This window comes from Jaculus jaculus (assembly GCF_020740685.1).
Source record: "Jaculus jaculus isolate mJacJac1 chromosome Y unlocalized genomic scaffold, mJacJac1.mat.Y.cur SUPER_Y_unloc_1, whole genome shotgun sequence".
Classification (NCBI taxonomy): domain Eukaryota; kingdom Metazoa; phylum Chordata; class Mammalia; order Rodentia; family Dipodidae; genus Jaculus; species Jaculus jaculus.
This window is the reverse complement of record NW_025423386.1, coordinates 153,460-160,003: the sequence shown is the minus strand read 5'-3', so window position 1 is coordinate 160,003 and position 6,544 is coordinate 153,460.

Here is a 6,544-nt window from a genome sequence, read left to right as displayed (position 1 = left end):
TACCCACCTACATCTTTATTATAAAATTGTAGGATCCAGACTCTTGGATAGGCATCATATGAATTATGAAGGAGCCACAAACCCTTTGGGTTGTCAATTTTCTGCTCAACTGGTTCAATGTCTAGTAGTGGATACACTGAAAGAATGACAAAATTCAACCTCTCAAACACAAATAGTCATCTGTAGGATAATGAAAAAAAGTGAAAGGATAGCACATAATACCATGTTGAAGGAAAATGTCCTGTGAAGATTGTTTTATGCTAGCCATAGTAAGAAAAGAATTACTTACTTATAAGAGCAAAAATCCGACGTTTGTAATTGGCTGCCTGAAGTCTGTAGAGTTGACATGTGCCATTTTCCCTAAATAAGGTTAGAAAACATCCAGCACATATCAAATAATATTCCACATTACTTTTACTTCAGGAAGTAGCAACACTACATTACAGTTTACTGTTTAAAAGGAAACTGTGTTTTCACAGCTTTACTCTGTCTCACATCAACTTCTGTAATTGTTCCACAATTTTTTGTGACTTCCTGTGCCATATGGTGTTTGCAGCTCCTTCTCATTCTCCCTCACAGTTCAACATTCAACAAATATCCTCTTTGACTTTACACCATGGGGAAAGTTTAAAACACTTTATCTGAATGCATAGACTTTGAAAACATCCAAAATACAGTCACTGAATTGAGTTTTCATTTTTATATCTGATTTCTGGTTTTCCTTTTCCAGTTGCTTATTCATTTGTTGAATACATATGTGTATTCAGTATGCATTCCTGTGTGTATGCATGTGTTCATATAAAGCTTGAAGATGTGCATGAATGTTTTCATCAATGACACATGGCCACACAAGACCTATCACTTAAGTGAAATGCCACTGATTAATGCAGCTTTGCAAAGCATAATATCTTCCACATATTCTCCCGAGTATATGTGCTCCTTAACATCTTTAACTGTGTATTATGACACACATAGTAGAATTAAGAAATAATAATTCACTGTAGAGATTGTATTTTCTCATCTTGTTCTTTGAAGAGCCCAAAACACAGCTGTAACTACAACCGGATGTCATGGGATGGTGTACCTAATAAACCACAAGGTAAAAATAGTAAACATCATCAAAACATGGTTGAAAGCAAGTCACAATTTGATGGCAGATATTTATCTTTAATATATTATGCCTGACTCCTCTGAAAAGGACTGTCATAGAATGACCCACATGTGCAAGAAAAATATGGAATTTAAATTGAAGCTGACTTTATGAAGGAGAAAAATGAATTGTAGCATTATGACTGATACAACCTATCTAGTTTCCACAGGAGAATAACTACAAAACACAACAGACACATGTGGTCCAAACCCAACTTTCATGCATGTCTATTATTCCGTCAGACTTGGTTAGATGTATTCTTTTGGAAATCCATTCAGAATTCTGTAAAGATGGAAGAGCCATTTCACTTGATACATTCCTCTATATGTAGGAAACACTGCGCCTTAGTAGGCATGGTGGCACACCCCATCTAATGCCAGAATTCTGAAGGCAGAGATAGAAAAGATCTCCCTGAGTTCAAGGTAAGCCTGAGAGTATATATGGTCATCCCGGGATACACTGAGACCCTACCTCAGAATACCAAAAGCAAAAGGTAAATACAGTTCTTTATATCTACATTGATATTATGATATTTTTAGTATGAACTTACATTTAAAACATTCTTACTCACATTAAATAGTAAAAGAAAATGTGCAAGTATGTTTCATACAAAAATATAGTTCTCACCATCCTCACAGCAAGGGAAATTTAAACTAGTAAATACTAAATTGCCTGAGACAGGATGGCTTAATAAAAGAGAGGCAAGTGAAACAATGACCTTATCTAATGACACTGAGGCCCATGTAGAAGAGTGGCCCACCCAGAGCCATAATCAGCTCTACTCCTATAGCTCATGTTAGACATGGTATCTTCAAGGGTTGCTGTTGAGCACAAACCAGACAGCTGAGAGCTGCAGCCAGCAGTAGAATATTCATTCTCCTGGTGCCTGTCTCCACTCTTCTGAGGAAGCGCAGTGCAGCTCTCTTTATGTAGCAAATGAGGGTAGGAGGATGCAGTTAAGGCCCATTTGTGGAAGATGTAGAACAATCCAATTGGTCATGGTGTGCTTCATGTTCTGTCAATATATCCTTTTTTTGTATGATGGTGTTTTTGGCTACTTTAACTTGCATTAATTCCAAAATTAATTTAGTGTGAAGAAAGGGATGTGAGGACTTGAAAGCTTAATTTGATCTGCATTAAAAAAATACACATGAAATGTCAAGGACCATAATACTTCCTCACTCATGTGTTCTGAGTTCCACAATGGACAATGGAGTAGGTGTCCACTGCAATTTCTGTGTCATTTTATTACCTGAGTCTTCTCAAAATGACTTCCACAATCCATGCCATTGCTTAGAAAAGATGAGTCTTATTGATATGCTTATCAGATATTACTAACTTTGACATGGTCTAGGGAACATGGACAAACTCTGGTACATACATCTTCTGTTTTATGTTACAGGGGAAACCAAGCCCTGGGGTCAATTCTGGGAGCTGAGGAGCTGGTTATAAAATGACTATAGCAATGATATCAAAGTCTGAAGTTGGTGCTGATGTGGAAAAGCTACAACTTCGAAGTTTGATGTTCAAATGGATGCTGGGAACTCCAATTATTACTAGGGTATGATAACACAGTGCACAGGTGGATGAGTGATTAGTACTTCACTCTACGTTCAAGGGGCACCAGAGGCTTAGAGAAATTAGCTGTTGGGGTGGGGGGAGGTTCAGAGAAGAAAGGGATGATTGTGCAGGTCAGGGGCATGGCATTATTACGAAATTATACCAGTGTGGTGGCAGGTGTATGTGTGGAATATTAAGGGTGGGATGGAAAGCCGTGGTCCTTAATGTGTATTTGAATGAAGCTTACTGTACTGAAGGATGATACCAAGGATCAGAGGGCAGAGCCAATAATTTTATAGGTATCTGAATGCTGATGCTGAGATGAGTGGTTCCAGGCTGGGACATGACCTCAATTAGGATTAGCCTTGGATTATATCAGTTTGGTATCATGTTCCAGATTGATACTGGATGGTGTTGTACTTCTCTTGGTCATAGCAGTTGCTAGGTGATTGTAAAGGGACAATATAAGTTGCTGCAATACTCATAGGATTGTGATGGATTTATGTGTGAATGTGTGACACTGGCAATTGCATGCAGCTGCATTGGGCATTGGGATGTAAGTAGAGTCCTGAAGTGTTCTTGAACTAAAAGTGGTAATGAGGCCATATATTTTAATTTCTGAGTCTGGTACTGTGTTTCTGAAGTGATGTCAGTGGAAGAGAGAACTGGGAGGGAAGCTATCATCACACTGGGGCTTGGGAAAGATTACATGGCCTGTAATAAATATTAAATTGTGAATGTGAACTGTGTTTGGGGGAATGTTACTGGAATTTTAGAAACAACAAGGCTGGTGGAAGTACTCAGAGCTCTGTGGGATGCTGTGGTTCCACGGGGTTTAACACTGGGGCTGCTTGAGACTTAAGCACAGGTTATACGGGAAGATGAGCTTACTATGGCACTAGTGGCTGTGCATGGATGAGGTAGATAATATTAAGTTAGTGCCCAGGGCCCTCTCAATATATACAGCTGGGTGAAGGTCCTGGACTGTAACATGAAATAGAAGACTATGTGTTATTCCATAGTGAGGGGCTTGGGATGTATGAGGGATCCTACTAGGTACCGGCACTTTTCAAAGACCTGGTATCAAGCAAATGAAAAAAGAAAAAAATAACATAGCCTATGTCTCTAAATGCTAGATACTTAGGGCCCCCATAAAAGAACAAAATACATTCATTTCTTGAATGCCACCCAATAACCTCACACTGCTGTACCCACTTTTGCATGTGGTAATAAAATGTTGGGATCTTCTGCCTGTCATCTAGTACCAACCCAGAACCTAGTTTGCCCCTATACCTCTCATGGTTTATTTTAAATCCAACATTACAAAAAACAGGTAGAAGGCAAATTCATTTTCTGTCTGCTTTACAGTGAGACACACTATCAACTCGGTCACAGCAAAATGAGTACAATTGAAAATTTTAATGTTAATTACATAGTTGAGGTACAGAGACAATTGAGAGGAATTTTCAGATATAGTCATAGCAGAAGTGTAAAAAATAAAAAAAACCTTCCTCTTTAGCAAAAAAATGGAATCCACTGTGTGAACATAAACTGATTTGATCTGTTCCTTTGTTATTTCTCACTTCAGGTGTTTGGGTGTTCTATGGCCATTCATAGAAATACTTGAATAGACATAGTCAAGCTCACAAATGTTGTCTTATTCCAACCTTGATATATTCTTAGCATTTTCTGTCCTTTGTAAAATCATCAGTGTACTGCCATGACATTTCTTTGTTTGCTGGTGTGGAATAATCTCATAGGTAACCCTGACTATTTGTTTGTGGTTTCTCAGTACGTCTTTGTTTCAAGTTACTGTTGAACTGCTTATGTTCACTAATAAAATTATAGTAAGTGAAGCTTAAAGGAAATGGAAACTAGTTTGTGCACATGATAGAGCATAGTCCATATGAAATGTGCCAAGGCCAGCAGCCCTTCCAATCATGCCCTGTGGGACACATTAGGCCATAGCTCAATGACAATTTCATGTCAAGAACTCAGTGTTTCCAAAGTGATCTTCCAATTTTGAGACTGTATACATATTTTAATATCTTATTCATTTTTTTAAAAGGTAATTACTAAAACTTTTACCACTTGCAATAACATAAGTATTGCTGAAATTTATATTATGTATGACTCTACATTTGCATTTCCCCTTTAGAATACTAAGAAATAAATACATAAATTTACTTACAGAAAGAGAGAATGAGAGAGAGAGAGGGGGGAAATGTGTGCACCATGGTCTCTAGAAGATGCAGATGCCTACACCTCCGTGTGCATCTGTTTTTTCTGGGATCTGGAGAATCAACTGTAGGTCACAGGCTTTGCAGGCAAACATCTTATCCGCTGAGCCAACTCTCCTGCCCAATTCGGACATAAAAATTATTTATTTGAGAGCTGGAGAGAGGTATAAAGACAGAGAGGCGGGGGGAGAGGGAGAGAGGGAGAGAGAATGGACCCACCAGACCTCCTGCCCGTGCAAACTAACTCTAGATTCATGTGCCACTTTTTTTGCATTTGACTTTATGTGAGTTCTACAGAATCAAAACTGGGTCACTACTCTTTTCAAGCAAGTATCCTTTATATTCTGTAGAATATACTTGATATTAATAATACAAAACCAATTATTCATATACATCACAAGGGAATTTCTTTTAGTATTTCACAAAAATGTAAAAAACAAAATATGAATACCTATATTCTAATCAAGAATATTTTTGTAGACATGAAATCTAGGTATAATTTATGTATTATAGACATTATGTGAATGCATTGTAATTCACACCATCAGACATGGTAAGAATCCTTGTTATTATTTCTAAATATATGCCTGCCCTGTTTAGTCACTTATATTTGATTTATGTTTCTAAGTCTCACTTACAAATTGATATCCCAGTCTATGTCTTTGTGAAATCACTCATAGGGATTGTCATGAAAGAGTTGACTTAATGTAAATTATGGCTGACTGTGAACATTTCTGCAAGAATTGAAGAAATTTGTACAGGAATAATGAAAGAACTCTGACTCCAATAATAAAATTACAAATCAAATGGAACATGAGATTTCACAAACATAATGAGATAAAACCTGACACTGGATACAGCTGCCAGCAGCAGGATCATCTTCTTGACCTTGTGCATCTCCTCTTCTGCAGAAGCTCAGCCTACTTCCTTTGCTGGAGAATCTGAAACAAAGATGCACTAATGTCCTTCCTCTGCTTGCGTCAAATGGAATCAACCAACTGTTCACCCTGATGGTTGAGGGATTATTTTTCCCAAAAGGTCCTTTCTGGCAGCCAGTGTTCATCTCTGTTTAACGCTGGTTCATTTTCTGTATCAGATTAATAACGGCAAAAGCTTAATATGACCTTGATTAGTGGCATTATGTTCATAAAAGAGCACAATCCTCACACAATACCTCCTAATTATGAATGTTTCATAAATATGGGATGGAGAGATTGCTCAGCAGTTAAGGTGCTTGCCTGCAGAGCCTAACTACCCAGGTTCAACTCCGATGAACCCACGGAAAGCAAGCTGCACAAAGTGGAATATGCATCTGATATAATTTACAGCAGATGGAGGCCCTGGTATGCTCATTCTCTCTCTCTCTCTCTCGTCTCTCTGCTTGAAAATAAATAAATAAATACTTAAAGATTTTTTTTTACTAAATTTTATGACGAGACCTAAGCAATTGTGAATTAATTGTGATGTGTACTGCAACAAGTCCTATTTCACTTGGTCAATTCAAGAAAATACTTCAGGCTTAATAATATTTTTAAATTAGATATCTATACCATGAATAAAACATATCAACTACCCAGCATAGGTGACTCTATGT